The sequence below is a fragment of the Eulemur rufifrons genome, chromosome 2, assembly GCF_041146395.1.
Source record: "Eulemur rufifrons isolate Redbay chromosome 2, OSU_ERuf_1, whole genome shotgun sequence".
Classification (NCBI taxonomy): Eukaryota; Metazoa; Chordata; class Mammalia; order Primates; family Lemuridae; genus Eulemur; species Eulemur rufifrons.
The window spans coordinates 17452411-17470923 of NC_090984.1; the positions used below are offsets into that span (position 1 = coordinate 17452411).

At 41.4% G+C, this 18513-nt stretch overlaps 1 long non-coding RNA gene across 1 annotated transcript; it reads left to right on the forward strand.

The window, feature by feature from the left end:
* Positions 1-451: 451 nt before the first annotated feature.
* LOC138402069 (uncharacterized) lies at positions 452-8491 on the forward strand. Its single transcript, XR_011236611.1, has 4 exons — positions 452-523; positions 6566-6692; positions 7560-7620; positions 8045-8491. It is a non-coding gene; the product is annotated as an uncharacterized lncRNA (long non-coding RNA).
* The last annotated feature ends 10022 nt before the right edge of the window (positions 8492-18513 follow it).

An 18513-nucleotide genomic window follows, 5' to 3' on the forward strand; every position in this document is an offset into this window, starting at 1 on the left:
CAGGCCCTCGTGGCCTGTCCAGTCCCGCCCTGGCCCCTCCTGCCCTGGACAAGGGGTCACTCCGTGGGGAAACTGAGTCTGGAATTCCGTGCACACCTGCGTCCCGGAGGACGACGGAGGGGTAGATGCCCCGCTGTCCGCCCCGTGGCCTGACCGAGTTCTACCTAGAGTGGAAAGTCCTCTGACTGTCCGCGTCCTGGAGAGGAAGCCGGGTGGGTAAGGGCAGAAACCCAGACGCTGCATTTCCGCCCGGCTTAGCCACGTGATCTCACGCCCGTCTGTCACTCGGCGAAACACTGCGCAATCAGAGGTGTCCAAGCCTGGAGCACTGTCCAATCAGCGTTCGGGGGGCGGGGAGTGCCTGGAACACTGTCCAATCAGGCTCCGAGGGCGGGCAGTCGCTGTCCCCCGGGGCCGCGCGCGCTCTGCCAGTCCCCGAGCGGCGCAGGCGTGTAGGTCCTCGGCGCGCTCCCCTCAAGAGCCGCGGAGCTGATCCAGAACGCCCAGGAGCGGGCGGGACATGGTGAGTCGCGGGGCCGGGGAGGTCGCGGGCCGGAAAGACCCCCGGGGAGGCTCCGGGACCGGTCAGGCGGCCGCAGGGTGGTCCGGGGCCCGCCCGGCTCCCCGAGGCCTCCAGGGCTGGGGAAGCCGGTGCCCCGAGCCCGACCCCGAATCTCACCGTTCGGCCTGCGGGTCCGGCCTCCTCCCGGGACCCCGGACCCTCCCCGCTCCTCACGGGCCGCCCCCCCGGGCTCCCGAGGCCTCGGGTCCCGCCCATTGTTCGTGCGCAGCGCGGCCGACGTCTCTCTCCAGGGCTTTGGTGCCCGCATCCCTCCGCTCGGCAGGAGCAGGCGGCCGGGCCCCCAGCCCCGTGGGGACAGTCCCGGGCCCTCCCTCAGGGCCTTCTCGGGATGGGCATCCCGGAGCCGCGGCGGGTCGGGGCCCGGGCTGGTGTCCTGATCTCAGCTGCCGGAGTTCGGGGACCCGCCGGGCTGCCCCGCAGGACAGCGCGGGGCTGGTGGGGGTCCTCGGGGCTGGGAGGAATCGCCAGGCCCCTCCCCCATGTGAACAGCCCAACGCTGGGGCACGCGGAAACGTGCTCCCCTAAGTCCCATTGTCCTTCTTGAGACACGGTGGTTAGTCTCCTCTCACCTGCAAGGTGCTGGTAGTAAGGGGTGACTGCCGGCCCTGGGCTTTCACACACAAGGAGGAAACAGTAACCAAGACACGAGAGGACCCCAAACCTGGGAGGGAGTGTAACGACCCGAAAAGCAAAGTGCACTTCAGACACACAGCGGGGACACGATCAGTTGGGAGGTTGGTGACTTTGTGTCTTGGGACTCTTGTAACAAATGGCCACAAATTGGGTGGCTTGAAAGAACAGAAATTTACTTTTTCACGGTTCTCTGGGGCTTAACTTTCTGAGACCTGGTCTTGTCTTTTGAGAGCGAACCGATGGGATTCCAGGATTTATCCTTGAGAACACCACTGGGGGAAAGAATCTTGGGAAAAAAATAAAGAAAATGTCCCTTCCAATGTGGCTGCAGAAAAAATGAATACAAGTTTACAAAAAGAGTGAGGGAGATAGATTGGTGAATTACAAAGATTCACAAAAATATCAGTTACTTTCCTGTGCAGAGGGAAGAATTTGGAATTTTCTGTGTCCTGTTATCTCGATTTCAGAAATAAATGCTGAATCCCAGGAGATGAGACTTGTAACACTAGACGTGTGCAAATATGATTGTTTAGGAATAATTTGGTAGAATGGAAATAATAACTAGCTGGCATCATGCATCCAAGGCCCATTCCCACTTTAGGGCCCATGCTTTGGCTCTTGCCTTCATCTGGAAGGATCTTTTCACGCGCTGCAACTCTGGGCCAAGACTTTGCTTTTCTATGAAGTTTACTCTAAACACCATAATTAATTTTGCATATTTCATTCCTGCTGTCCTCCCTCCTCCCCAGAGGACATATCCCCTCCACAGAAAATACATGATTTCATTTTGTTTTGAGCGTCTGACTTACCAAGTGTCTCAGATCATAAGGCCTTAAAAGAGGAGAGCTTTTTACTTCTCATCATTTTACTGCATCCAAGTGTTTGGCACATACTATGCACTCAAGTTCTTTTTGATGAAATGGAGGGACTCTGGTGCCCTGGCATTGAGTTTCTCAAATGTAAAAAGCTAGGAATAGAATCAGCACTTTGAGAAAACATGAGCTGGGATTACTTTGAATCTGTAGGTGGATTTATATGCTTACAATACAGAGCTTTCCCATCCGTGAACTTGGTATGTCTCTGTATTAATTTTGATCTTCCTTAATTTCTCCCAGTAATGTTTTATTGTTTTCTTCATAAATGTTTTACAAAACCTTTGTTAGACTTCTGACTCTGCATTTAATATTGATATTGATTGAAGTGGTATCTTTTAAAATACTTTTACTAATACATAGAAATAAGTGGATTCTTGAGCATTGTTCTTTTAACCAGTGTCCTCATTAAATGCAAAATAAATTTTAATTATTCATCTGTAAGTTCTCCAAATCTACATGCAAAATATCTGCAGAATTTCAACACTTCTCCTGTTCATTTTACCTTTCATTTCTTTTACTTTCTTTAGTTTACTCACTAGGACCTCAGAACTCAGGGTCCTAAAGTAGCATAAACATAAACACATTGCATCCATCCTTGTCTTCTTGACAAGAAACTGTTTACTATTTCAAAATTTTCATTTAACACTGCAGATTTTTTATGCACCCTCTCCCCCAACTAGCCCAATTCCTTCTTGTTGTAATGTATTAAATTTTGATATCTATTAATGATAGTGACATAACATTCATATTTTTGGGTCCAAGGACATGAATTATGGTTTTTCATTAATGTGGTAAAATGTAATTTCTGAATCAATTTCTAAACACTTTTGCATTCCTGGAATAAAATGGGCTTTGTTGTGCTTTTTAAATATTTTATTTTATTTTTTTACCCAAGAGCATAGATTCAAGTTGTGCTGAATATACACTCCTGGTTGTTCTTTATTATGCATATTCTTCATTACCCATTTAGGGTACTAATGTCTTTTATAGAATTTTGCACTTAAATGTTTGTTAATGATATTATGTTTAATTTTTTAAAGTTACACCATTAAGCTCTTGGCATATCTCTAAAAACGTAATTACTTCCTACATTTATAATTATCAATCTCTTTAATAATTAGTAAAACTGGCCTGTAAAACAATTTGAGATTTTTGTTTCCTGTGTGTGAATATTTTAAAACACTCTTTTATTTTCTTTCAACTACTGAATACTATGGCAGTCCTCAGATTTTAACATTTTATTTTAGATCATTCCTCTCCTGTCATGTTTAATGCCTGCAACATCCTAATTAGCATACTTTTCATTAGTAACTTTATTAGTTCCTGCTTTGTTTTTCTTGAAGAAAGTTGCCAAAGGTTTGTCAATTTGTTTTCAAAAGATATATGTATTTATTTAGCCTATTTTTATATCATTAATTTTGCCCTCCACTTTTCTTTCTACACTTTTTTCCTTTATGCTACTGTTCATTTTCCAAAATCTTGAGTTCATTTTTAGCCTGTCCATACTGCCCATCCTTCCTTTTGGGAGTCAATGATATTTCTGCTCTTGGCTGGCCTAAGGGATAATGGCTATCTCCTTTGATTCTGTTGCCTCTCAGTTGGGACTTGGTGAAATTGACAAACACTTGAGACCTTTCCTGGAATTTCTGTGGAATTATGACGCTCTGTTTCTAATTCTTTAGAATTGAAAAATGCAGTCACATTTAATAAAAACAAAAACAAATTCAAGTATCCATTTCCAGTGTGACTTCAGCTGGTTGTTTTACTGTTTTTATTTTACTCCGTACTACATCTATTTGCTCATATGTTTCTCACTCTACAGGCCCTCTTTTGTTTTATTTATACTGCTTACCCCATTACCTGTATTATATCTGATTTACTGCCCTTCCCCTAAGGATTTAAGAATCATATGGTTCAGAAATTTTTCCTTTTAAGTGCTGTATCTCTATAGCATGTGTACATAGTAGGAACTGTCTGAATGTCACCTAAATCGGTTTTAACAAATGAATGAGCCAGAGAGTTATAGGCATGGAGAAACAACTTGCTTGGGACACAGGGCTCCAGTAGAAGGAGCCTAGGGATGTCTGAAGAGAAGTTTCATTTTTCTAGTCTCCACAGGGTCTAGATCTGCACTGTCCAGGACAGCAACCACTGACTACATGTGGCTGTTGAGCAATTGAAATACAGCTAGTCAAAACTGGCCTGGGTTCTATGTGCAAAACACATACCAGACGTGTAGGACTTAGTATAATGAAAAGAATATAAACTATCTCAAGAATTATTTGGTACATGTTGAAATGACATTTGTATTTAATGGATAAATAAAATATACCATTACATATAACGTTAGTATAAATATAAATAAGTTAATTCCAATACTCCTTTTGATAATATGGATTACATATGTGGCCTGCATTGTATTCTTATTGGATGGGATTTCTCTAGATTAAAGATTGGCAAATTATCATCCACAGGTCAATTTCACCCTGACACCTATTTATGTCAATAAAGTTTTATTGACACACAGCCACATCCATTCCTCTACATGTTGTCTGTGGCTGCTTTTGTGCTACAGAGTTGAGCAGTAGCGACAGAGACCACATGGCAGAAGAATCTTAAACATGCATTATCCCTTTATAAAGTCTGCCGACTTTTGCCCTAGATTATCTGTAATTCATGCTGAGGAGTAGTAGCTGTAAAAATACTGTAAGGTATGTGCAGAAACGCAGCTATTAGGAGTTTAAACTTTGAAGGCAAGCAGACCTGCAACATTCTAATTGGGTAACACTGAGCATGTTAATAATTCACGGTGTCTTAAGTTTCTTCTGCCATATAGATTGTAACAATATGTATACTTGGAAGATTTATGAGGATAAATGAATAAGCTAACGTGTGGGAATTTATGTGCAAAACATCTCACACAGGGGTGCTCAACAGCACATTTTATTACTGTTGTTGTGATAGAGATTGTTATGGGTTTCATGGCTTTAAAATGTCACCTGACGCACAGCAGTGGAGGAGCTGGTTGAATCTTGTCTGTAGAGAGAAAGTTGTTAGACAACTTTTGGATTCCAGTGTACCAAGAGTAACTAAAGGATGCCCAGGCATCTGACCACACAAGCAGAGTCCCCATTCTGGAGCATTCTAGTTCTACTGGTTGTTTATTCTGCAGGCAAATTGCAGCACCCGTGTTGCAGTGTGGCAGCCTGTATTGGCACCCCTTCATATAGAAGCCAAGGGGATGATGTGTTTTCTAAGGGACCAGGTTTCTGGGGATCCTGCTATCGGATTCCATGCTCAGCAGTGGGGGAGTTATGCTTATCTGCATGCCAAGGGGTTTGGAAACGGTTACTGTGTGTAGAGCTCCCAGGAGCCTGGTATATAAGTCATACTTCTGAATTTTCAGACGGTGGGAGTGGATGTTCTTTTCGAGGAAAGTGTTACCTGATCCCTTTATGAATTTCTAATCTTAGCAAATTCACAAACTTTTCTGGACTTCAATTAACTTACTTCTACAGTAGGACTTATGACATTTTCTTCCCAGGCACGGAGGAGCACTCTTTTCTGCAGGAGACAGGGCTGTTCTGGGATCTCATGGCCACAGTCTGTGTGCTGAGGGAGCTGTCACCTGTAACTGGTGGCTAGCAGCACCCAGGCCCCTGAATGTGGGATTGTGGTGAGGTCTGAATCTTTGTGCTTCCTTTCTCTTGTTGGACTCCAACTTACCAATACATTGCCCGTCTCCTGGAAGAGGATGTAGAAAAAGGAGAGTTGCTGTTTTATAGAAAAATGTCATAAGTAAGTAAATATTAATGCTTCTCATGAAGAATATTCCACCAGATAGGCCTGTCAGTTGATAAGGATTGGGGTTCTTCAAGGAAATATATCTATCTCAGAGCCTGGGTTGAAGGTTGGGCGTAATCAGGCCTCTGGGAATCCAGTTGTTGGTGGAGGTATAAGGAAAGAAATGCTCCCAGGCCCTCAATGTGTTTTCATTCATTAAAACCTCATTCAGGCCTGACCCTTGTTGCCTGTCATGGTGAGAGCTATCGTGGGCAAATGAAGAAGGTGAAATCATTTTCGTCACAAGGAACTGATGTTTTGAAAAGAAATAACTTTCATTTGTACAGCATTTCCTTCATTTCTCCAGTGTATTGTGGTCTTTTCTGGACCCTTCAGATGGGGAGGAAGTGTGGAAGAGTGGAAGTAGTCACAGCCAAACTGCAGAGAGATAAGTTCATCAGAGGTGCTGGTAAATCTCTGAGGCAGGATGGGATCACTGCGAAGAGGGTGCTGAAATAGGGGGAAATAACAAGATGATGGAGCCTTAGAATAGACGGGAGGCCACAGAACCATGTGGGAACTTGCTATGATGTGATTCTCAATCCTCCAGTGCTGACAGGCTCATCCTCCCTCATGCACATACTGCCGGAGAATGGTTTCTCACTGAACCAGAATTTGTTCAATGTTTTAGGACTCATTAGTCTTTGAGGATGTGGCTGTGGACTTCACCCCAGAGGAGTGGGCTTTGCTGGATCATGCTCAGAGGAACCTCTACCGAGATGTGATGCTGGAGACCTTCAGGAACCTGGCCTCAGTAGGTAAGGATGACACCATCCCTTCATTTGGTCATTTAGAGTACAAGTATCCCCTAGCTACTGAGCTTGTTCCAAAACTTGGGCTGAACAATGGGAATTTACTGCTAAGTAAGACAGACGGGGTCACGTTACTTATGGAACACATCATCTAATAGTTTTTCTCATGGACTACTAATACATAAGCCTACGTTTTCTCTTAAATGCCTTTAGCCTCCTGAAAGGTTATAAATCTGTGCCTTAGAGGAACAGTCCTTGTTGAGGAACATTACATTTGGAAATATTAATGAACAAAATAAATGAATCTTCTTGCCAAGGAAGGTGAATTTGGCAGATTCCTTGGCTTCATTGTTTGATTTTCATCTATTCTCTCAAAATGTCCTTGTTGCAAGGGAAAGACCATCCCTGTATTTCTTTGTCTAAAGTTAGGATCTGGGCAGATGCATTTGTCCATTTCCTTTCTAGTTGCTTTCCTGACAACAAGGCATACGTATTCCCATTTGTCTCACTGTTCTTGGAAGTATTTTCAGTACATTGTCTACCATTTTGTCTTCTAGTTCTTATTACTGTTAAATTCCTGAAACAGCCAAAACTCCTCAAAGTCTTTTTTGCTGGAAAGTGCATTCTTCCTTATAAAATTTATTTTTGGATCACTATTTGAAAAGGAATGTACATGTTCCCTACTTATTTTCTTGCCTTCATCCTACTAGTTCTTTCCAAAGAAAGTAAATTTTGTTACCATTTGTTTTATATATAACACAGAACTTAAAATTAATGGGTAAAATCCTCTGCACTGTATATTTGGGAAAGAAATACGAAGTGAACAGAATATACTATGATTCATAAAAAATGATTCCTGGTTCTTCATTTTAGGAGAAAACTGGAAATGTTATGGCATTGAAGAACAGCAAAAGAACCAGGGGACACATTTGAGGTGAGTGACATTCACCTCAAAGAGAAATGTAAGGTGTAAGAGAAAGTAATGTCTCAGGAGAGAGTATTGGCATGCCATTTGTGTGTGTGTGTGTGTGTGTGTGTGTGTGCATGTTCATATGTCGGCTATTAAGCATTCACAGAAAATTTTCATCAGTTTTATAAAAGTGATGCAGATGTGGATTGAGACATAGTTCAGTTGTAATTAATTACTAAGAAAAAAAAAACCAATTTAAGAAAACACTGAAAATGATACCTGTGGTTGAGCCCTCTGTCAGAGTATTCAGCTCATACCACTTTGAAACAATTCCAAGAGGTCTAAAGATACACACATTCACTGGAAATGGTGAATGTAATCATATTAATCATTAATAGCCATCAACAAATCATTAACAAAAAATTGATATGTTTCCTCTTTTCAACAGAAGTCACGTGGTGGAGATAGCCCTAAAAAATAATGAAAGAAATCAATGCGGAGAAACCTTCAACCAGATTCCAAAACTTAATGTGCATAAGAGACTTTCTACTGGAGTAAAATCCCACGAAAACAATAAGTTTGAAAAAGCCATCGTAAATACTTCATCCCTAAAGAGTCACGTAGCATCATCTCAACATGGACAAAAACCCTATCAATGTAAGGAGTGTGGGAGAACTTTTATTTGTTACTCATCCTTTAGGGCACATGTAAGAGCTCACACTGAAGAGAAACCCTATGCATGTAAAGAATGTGGAAAAGCCTTTATATACTTCTCCAAACTTAGAGTACACATAAGAACGCACACTGGAGAGAAACCTTACGAATGTGAAAAGTGTGGGAAGACCTTCAGATCTCCCTCAAACCTTTGGACCCATAGAGAAACTCATACTGTTGAGAAACCTTATTCTTGTAAAGAATGTGAGAAATCCTTCTCTTCTCCTTCTTCCCTTAGAAAACACATGAAAGTTCATAGTGCAGAGAAAGCCTATGAATGTAAGGAATGTGGGAAAGCCTTTCTTCATTCTTTTTACCTGATCATACATGCAAGAATGCACACTGGAGAGAAAGCATATAAATGTGTGGAATGTGGGAAGGCCTACAGTTGGCCCTCAGACCTTAGGATTCACATGAGAACGCACTCTGGAGAAAAGCCTTATGAGTGTAAACAATGTGGAAAATCCTTCAGTTCTCCCTCATCCTTTAAGGGACACGTGAGAACTCACACTGGAGAGAAACCATATGCATGTAACCAATGTGGGAAGGCCTTCAGTAGTCCTTCATACTTTAGAACACATGTGAGAATTCACACTGGAGAGAAACCCTATACATGTAAACAATGTGGGAAGGCCTTCAGTTGGTCGTCATCTTTTCGAGGACATTTGAGAACTCACAGTAGAGAGAAACCTTATGAATGTAAGGAATGTACAAAAACCTTCAGTAGACTCTCATCCTTACAAAGACACGTAAGAATTCACAATGGAGAGAAACTATCTAAATGTAAGCAACGTGGAAAAGCCTTCTGTAGTCCCCAACCTTAAGAAAACACATAAGAACTTACACAGGAGGGAAATCCCTATGTTAGTAAGTAATGTGGGAAAGCTTTCATGAAGATTACTTAATGTACACAACAAATTTCATATGGTTAGAAAATTTTTGTAAAGGTCTTAAATATAGCGTTGGCTTTATTAGTGCCTTATGCTTAAAGTAGGCCTCTAATAGCACATTATTTCCGATTTTGTTTGAGAAAAACACTTAGGAGATAAGTATTCCTTTAAGAATTACTTTGCAAGGGCTGCTATAACAAATTGCCACTACATTGGTGGCTTAATGACAAATTTATTCTCTTATAATTCTAGAGGCTAGAAGTCTGAAATCAAGGTGTCATTAAGTTTGGTTTGTTTTGGACAGTCCCAGGGAGACTCTGATCTCTCCAAGCTTCTGGTGGCTACCATCAATGCTTGGTGTTCCTTGGCTTGTAGATGCATCATTCTAATCTCTGCCTCCATCTTCCCATATCCTTCTCCTCTAAGAGTTTTATTCCCTTCTCTTATAAGGCATTGGATTCAGGGTCCACCCTAATCCATCATGATCTTGAGAACTTTAATTACTACATCTGCAAAGATGCTTTTTCCAAATAAGGTTGCATTCACAGGTTCTTGATAGATATATCTTTTGGGGGGCACCATTCTATTACATACCTGGTCAAATTATATAACTTTTGGTATATATAGTTTTAATTATGAATTACTTACACAAAAATTGTCCTATTTGCTATATAAAGTTTTTCAGACTCGTCTTTTGGAAGTGTGTTGCTAATATGCAACTGTTGGGATTATTTACTTCTAATTTTCATTATGTTCCACACATGTAATTATTATGTTAATGATACTTCAGTATCATTAGGATTTTATTTCTGGCCTAACATCACAGATACTGGAATTTATATATCTGATACTTATCCTCTCTTTCCTCCTTTCTAACACACTATTTGTGACGCTTTTAGTCTTTAGTATTAAAAAATGTATATTCAGTATTTTTTTCTAGTTACTAGGCACAATATTTCATTGTCCTGGGAAGAACTGCTAAACACCAGGCTGTTGAATGAGGACACCCTCGTCTGACTTATTTTCCTCTTTTGCTGTTGTCTGTTTATCCTAGCTCCTGGCTGAGAATTGGACACAAAGTTTTGTATTAAAAACATAGAACTTGTTGCTTGAAGATGATAAAATCTAGAGTAGATGTATGGTGCAAGATTACCCTTTCAACATGGGTACATATTCCACATTTCACAGACTCTCTTCCCTATATTGTTGCAAGTTGACCAGTGGCAAAACTTGCATGAGATCTGGAAAGCAGAAATGAATACTATATCATACTTAGTTTTTGGAGCTACCATACAGGGAGATAAACATACAAGGTGCATAAGGGCTTGACAGGTGCCCATTTCCAGCTGTTTTTCTGCTTTCTGGGCCCACCAATAAAGGATGTCCACAAACCAAACATCATACCTCCATTGTTGGTGACTTCGACAGACATTTCCAGTAACTCTTCTGACATAGATCTACTTCCATGCTCATCCTTCCACAATGCCCACACAAGCCACTTGTTTGTACTTTTGTGATTGGTGACTATCACTGTTGCTCTGACTCCCCTTTGTCTAGTTCTTACCAAATTTGTTATAGGTCTAATCTGTGCATTGAATATCTTCTTCCATGTGTCTAGTGGCCCTGTGTTCTTGGCTCCACCCTCAAAGTTACACTTGTAGCATCAGAAAACACGTAGGACTTTGTTTCCTGATTGCAATGTTGAGTGGTTGTATTTACCGTGTACTTTTTGTTTCTGGACAATTCCATATGAGTAATAGACATCTTGTAGATATATGAAGCAGATTGTAGGAGTTTTCTGTTATTCAGAGCTGAATGCCATCTCTGAACAATAAACTCGATATGTGTTAAGTAATTACCATTTTTAAATTTGGAAAATAATCTACATTTTATATGCCAAACACAAGGTTCTGTATATATTTCTTAGAAAAATCCCAGAACTGTTTTTATACTTGCTCTGTACTTAAATTTTTAACATTATTATTCATGTACTGAGAAAGGATATGTCAAAGTGTTCCAATACAATTATGAATTGTCAAATCAATTTTGTAATTTTATGTTTTACAACATGTTAGGTCTGAGGCCATAGTGCTAAATGTTTTTGAATTTTTTATGTGATTTTAAAAATTCTTTTAATGTTAAACAATTTTCTCATTAAAATGACTTATTCATAAAAAGAAAAGATTACATATTGGTTATGTCAATGCCCACCAGATAGAAACCATGAGAAACACACTTGCAGATGAACAAAGTTGGGTTTGTTGGCTTATTTCAATGTGACTGCATAGCATGGGGAACAACAGGACATCTCAGAAACTGCATGTTACGTTGGACTTTCCTTAGGTGACTTGGGGTGGCTTCAAGGAAGCAGGCTTTGCACTAGGTTGGATGTTGTCAGGAAGTTTACATTAAAGTTAATTCAGCAGGCTTTGGTTGATGAAACCCTGCATTTTCCATAGAAAGCACTGGTCCTTGACCAGATAGATTATCCTAGCAATGTGACTTATGGTAAATGCCTGTTTTAATATGCCTGAGGCCATAGACAATGCGGTATGTGTTTGATCTGAGACAAGCTGGAGACTAGCTAATGTCAGTCATTTGGATGCTGCATGGCTACATGACTGACCGCCAATAAAATCCCCAGACACCTAGCCTCAGATGAACTTCTCTGATTGGCAACACTTCACAAGTTGTCACACATTGCCAGGAGTGCCTCTTGACTCCACTGAGAGGACAACTGGAAGCTTTTGCCTCATTTCTCCTAAACTTCACCTTAATGGCCTTTCCTTTTACGGATTGTGATCTGTGTCCTTTCATCATAATCATGAGTCTAACAGCTTTTCTGATCCGTCAAACCTACTGAATCATTGAGCCCGAGGATGCACTTTAGGAACTTCTGATACAGGAAGTGAATATAATTTTATGATTGGAAATTTTAATAGTTCTTGTCTAGAAGCCAGGAAGCATAGACTTGAGCTAAAACTGATTTGTAAAGAAGCAGAAGCCAGTTTTATTAGCTAGAGTGGGGGAATAGTTCATCATTTTGTGGTTTGCATAATTCCTTTTGTTCTGTGCAATGACACAATTACATAGCACTGGTGAAGCGGGTTCACTGTGCTTGTCTGAGTGCAGTGAGGACACCCATGCATGTAGTAAGTTACATGGAGCAGGTTTATTACATATCGATAGGCAGAAAGGGACTAGGGAGGCCTAGGATTCATGGTGAGCTGATTCCTCAAGGCTCAGAAGGCTCTCTCTAGCAGATGCAGCCTCAACCACACATGCCTCACTTATACCACACCTAAGGACCCCAAAAGGTGGCTGGTCCCAGGCCATATACCTCAGGGGAAACGTGACACGCTGGGCTAAAGCATTAAATGACATCCTGTGTTTTTTGGGGGTGGGTGGGGGGAATGGAGTAGAACTCAAGTATTCCAGCCAGCTCCACCCTTATCTCAGGATGTTGCACTCCCAGTACATTCTGGTTATTTTTGAGAACTGCAAGCGAGAGAAGGGAGAACAGTCCTGCACTCTTGCTTTTGCCTCACTCCATCATGATCACCTACTGGCCCTCTGTGATGTTGGTGTCATGAAAAATTATTTCTGTTCAACAGAACACCATGACTAAGGAGTGAATGCCAGGCCAGGTTGCGGTTCTCAGGAGCTGACTTTTCTATGTAAACAGCTGAATATTGCTTACTATAAATCTGCCACTGTTTTCATTGTTTCCCATAAATTCAGTTAACATACATAAATTCAGTGAACTCTCCAAAACTATAACGTAGACACTTTTATCATTTCCTTTTGTGAGTTAACTGAGTCCTGCCCATGACGAAGTTTGGAAGTGATATAAGACAGGATCAGGATTCAAGACAAGTCCTTCTAGCCTACCATGCTCTGCTCCTTACTAATGTTTGAGCCTCTGTCATGTACCAGGCATTGTAAGCTCAAAACAAAAACAATAGCCTCAAAATTAATCAAGGCATGGTAGGCTCTCAGCTTAGAAGCAATAAATAAGTCTTTGCAGTTCCACTGCATGTATTTTTGTGGGAAAAGAGATGTTTTTAAAAAATGAAGATTTTAACATAAAAAGTAGAAATTTGGTATAAAAGATATTGGAGGGGAAAAATCCACACCAAGGAAGATAATAGGGAAAGCAGGAGGATGTGTAGTCTGTATTTTTTCTGTGGAGGGTATCAGAAAATGAGGATGTATTCATTAATTTATATTTCCATCATCTAGTGTGTCTTAAGTAAACACTGTTACAGGGACTGCTCCAGGGTGTTTGTAAATAGTGAGGAGTGACACACAGTCCATGATTTTCTACAAAATAAAATCCTCATGGTTCAGGTTTATTTTTGCAATGGTCAAAAGCTTTAGGTCATGGGATATGTATTTACGAATGGGAAAAGGTTTCTGTCACCAGAGTCCCATCATTTATTAGGGCCACTGAGTGTGGCTGTTTATATTAATAGTCCTTTTGAATGAACTGTAACTTTTATTAAATAGGCAGCATGATTATTTTGCTACTAATATATTCTGACAGAATTTATAGTTTAAAAGACCATAGAGTTGCCCCTATGTTAGAAAAGGTATAAGGTCATCTATACAGTTTTACTCCAGCATGTGGCCTTTCCTATAAGCAGAATGACATCTCTGTAAGCTCTTGGTGATTTGGTAGATGCAAGCGGAAGCACCGCGGAGGGTGAGGGGAATTCTAGAAATAATAAAGGTGAGGTGAAGACATAGTGTGTCATTTTGAGTACCATTCCAGTTTAGTATCAAAGAAAGTATATTGGGCATTCTCAAATATGGAAAGTTTCAATACCCTTTTATAGAAGATGGAAGATTTTTGTTTTAGTGATGCATAAAGCCCAAAGGGGAGCACATTTTGCTCTTCACAGATTATTTCCACATGCTTAGTCTTCCAGTACATGTTAGAGGAAAGAAAAAATGTAATTATCTTTTTGCTTAAACAGCAAAGGAAGGCAAATCTGTGTCCATTTTCCCAATATTAACATTTTTATCGCGCAGCAGATATTTCAGTGTAATTCAACAATTACTGTCTCATTTGATATTCGCCCTGCCCATCGCTACCACCTTCCAAAGAAGAAAGTTAAGCATAAGGAGCACAGTCTTGCATAAACTTAAGGAACTTATAATAATAATAAAAGAATAGAATGGCAGGTGTTAAGACTTACTTCGTTTCACGATGCATACTAGGCACTGTAAAAACCTAAAACTCAGAACATCACTAAAAGGAAAGTATAATTAATTACCCTGTCTTACAGAAATGAGATCAGACATTATAAATCTGACTCAAATGCTACAATGACTGCATTTATATGGCAATAAGCTTTTGGAAAAAGCTAAGGTTTAGGAATCTATAACAGATAATGGTCTAAGGGTGGGGGAGAGCTTGACTACAAGTTGGGCAGCTCTAGAGTAATTATTTGGGGTGGTGGACTAGTCTGTGTCATAATTGTTCATACCACTGTATGCACCTGTGAAAACTCACAGAACTTCATTAAAAAGACTGTTACCATTATGCACATTCATAAATAATCAAAAACGCACACACCTGTGAACTAAGAGGAAACTTAAACTCACCTGAACCTTGGTTTGTAGGTAAGCAAAGCCAGTTCTTTCCATCTCCTTCGCAATCTTACAGAGGATGGAGGATGTGGGAAAGAAGACATCTGGAGTTACCCGTCCTTTCTTGGGACCCAGCATGAAATTAGGACACGCCCCCTAAGGCCATGTCTCTCTCACCTCAGACACGTATCTGCAGGGCAGTGAGAGGTTCCTGGGGTCCGAGTTCTAGAAATACAGTAGGTCTGAAATGTAAAGTTCCCTTTTGAGGTTCCTCCTGGGCGGAATTCCGATGCTTAGCCGTCTGCCTCATGTCTTCCCAAAGCTTGTATTGGGCCCTTTCAATCCTAAAACGCCTATTCCACATCCAGTTCTTTCTGCTGGGAATCTTCTTTCGAGATCCATAGCTGTCCTCGTCTTGAGAATATTTCCCTGGAGCCCCGGGAAAGAAATCTTAGCAATGTGGTGAAGAGAAGTAGAAAATGGGGGTAACCCGGCCTCTGGACACAGGCACCTTCACCCCTGGGCCACAGGAACCCGGCGCTTCCGCCCCCTCTCCTGAGGACTCCAACTTGCAGTCGTCATGCACCTCACTTCCGGGAGAGGATGCTCCACCCGCAGTCGCTGGGGCACGCACGCGCGCACGGGCCCCTGGGTTGCAGTCACCTGACTCAGTCCTGAACTCTGGGGTGGCTTGGGGCCACACATGCGCAGTCCACACCCATGGCCTCTGCACCTCTGGCTTCCTGCTCATCCTCAGGCATCATGCAGGGGGCCTGTTGAGCACTTTCCTTCCTGTCCCCTGCTGGCCCACTGCTGGAGACACCACCGAAGGAACCTCAAGCCCTTTGGGAAATGCAGTTAAAAAAAAAAAGACAGCCCTTAGGCGCTAAAAATCTCTGTCCCCAGATTGCTCCCAGCATGCAGTGCAGCCCGTCCTCCAAGGCGGATGTGCCCCAGGGGCTGCTGGGAGTTCAGACCTCTGCCGCGTGCGCAGGTGGAAGAGAGTTTTCCTGGGGGTGGGGGAGCGGTGGAAAGCTGTGAGGCTGGTTTTTCTCGAAGGCCCAGAAAGGGAGGCATTTACCACAATGGTACTTTGTGTATCTGAACATACCCAGGCACAGAAAAGGTACAGCTTTCCAAAGAGATTGTGTATTCCTGTTGCTCCACATCTTCACCAACACCTGGCACTTTCCTGGGTGTTGATTTTCTTATTTTAGCCATTATTATGGTGAGGACGTAGTGGTATCTCATTGTGCTTCTAATTTACATTTCCCTTATTACAACATTGACCATAATTGAAGTATGTATTAGCCATGTGGATAGCTTCCTTTGTGAATGATTCATTAAATCTGTTTCTATTTTACTTTTCTGCTGCACTGCCTGCTGCATTAATTTGTAGGAGCTCATACTCTGGATGTAGGTCCTTAGTAATATATACATTGCAAGTTCCTTCTTCCCTGATATATGCTGTCTTTGCACTTTCCTCATGGTGCCTTTGTTGACTAGTTCTTAATATCAGTGAATTCTATTTCTTATGGTTGGTGTTTTGGTGTTTCAAGAAATGTTTGCCTATTCCAATTCATGAAAATGATCTATTATGTTTTCTTCTTAAGTTGTTTAATTTTTACATTTATCTTCAGTCCGTCCAGAAAGAGTTTGTATGCATGGCCTGATTTAGAGGTCTAGATACATTTTCTTTTTGTGTGAAGTTCCTGGCTAAGGAGGAGAGGCAAGAATATGACTCAATGTTCATGGCTACGAATGATCACAGACAAAGGGGGAGAAGCCACCAGGTTAGCCCAGTTTATATCCGCATAGGCCCCTCCCTACGAGTCCCTATGGTTGGAGGGTGGTGCAGAAGTGAGGAAAATAAGGCTAGACAGCACTAAATGTCAGCCGATACCAGCGATTTGACAGGACTCAAGGTTCATAGGTAGAGGACTTTGCCAAGATTCTTGGGCTCCATGTGTGTGTAGAGGGAGTGGGCTGCCTCACTTACAGCTTTGGCCTGAGCAGCATCCGAAATATTACACACACAGTCTCTGCAGTCAATGGCTGCACTTGCTTGAACCGGCTTAACTTTCTATTACATTCTGACACGTGCTCTCTGCTACCACCTAGTGATAACTAATGAAAATGCACACTCCCTAAAACAACTAATTGATGAGAGGGTGTTGTTTACAAGACGGTAAAGGTCAATGACTTGTAGTTTTTAGAGCACAGTCAAAAGAATAAACTTGTCCTTTTGTGACTTGGGTTTAATTTTCTTTCGGACTGGATAAAGCCAAGATTTATGGATGGTGCAGTAAAAATGTAATCACCCAGACATTGGCACTTGGGACACACAGGTAGACACTCTTAGAAATAATGGTCTCAGAGAAACTAACAGATTTCCATGTGATGCAAACACAGCACAGACTCTCTGTACACCTCCCTTGGCTTATTTTTCTCCCTCAGACTTACCACTATAGCCACATATTTTACTTAATGTATCTATTTTTCCTTTGTAGAATTTCAGCTTTAAGAGGAGTATTTCCTCTGTTCTGATCACACATAAATCAACAGCACCTAGTACAAAACCTATTACACATATAGTAATAAATGCTTATTGCAAGACTGGCACATGTATACACAGACGCCCTGTGTGGGGACTTTTTCCATTTATCCACACTCACAGATTCACATCCACTTGATCTGTAGAAAGCGAAGGGTTGTCTACCCACATTTGAAATAGCAACAGTGTCTGCTGGCCACTGAATGTACCTGATAATATTGATTCACAATGTATAATGCTTAAATTCACAAAGTTACAAAGTTGATTTGACAATTCATACTTTCAATATTTCATTCAGCTTTGAGTAAATGAAAAATAGAAACTGACATTTGTTAGTACACAACTTATTTGAAAACACAGTTAATAGGCTATTTCTCAGACACATTTTATACAGTTACATAGTATACAATTTATTTGAAAACACAGTTAACATATTTCTTAAAAACAGAAGCTTTTGTTTTAATCATACATAATCAAACATAATAATTGAACACATACTGAGAGATTGTGTTCAGCTCTGAATAGCAGAAAACCCCCACCATATGCCCAGTATGTCAGTAATGTATTTATTTATCTAATGGAATACCGGGTCAAGGTAGTCTCTCAATGATACAGTAGGGAAGCAATCCCATGTGTTTTTACGGCTGCACCATTCTATTTGTCATGGTGGAATCAGGAACACAGAAGCATAAGTGTTAAGAGAATGAGGTATTCACCATACAAACTAGACTTTCCATACATATGGTAACACTAGAGTAAAGGGGAGTCAGAACATCAGATAAGATCAACCATCATGGCATCCTGACTCAGTGGCCTGGTGGACAGTGTAGGGCTTACAGGAAAATCCAAACTGTGGATGTCTGACCATGCACTGTGGTGCATCCATGATGGCAAATCTGGTGGGGATGTCTGTGGAAGCCTACACCTCTGAAAACATGGAAGTCAAGCAGTTGATATGTGTAATCTAGACCCTGGTTTTCACAGTCCCTATGCATCCATCTATCCTGTATGGTGGTGGCTCCATAAACTGAATAATTGCTTCTTCCAACTCCCATGCAATTTGGGATATTATGGAATTCTAACATGGAACCATATAGAGAAGGCATCCTGGGAATTGTACTTTGTAGTCTCACCTATGTTGATATAACACAATCCAGCAGAACC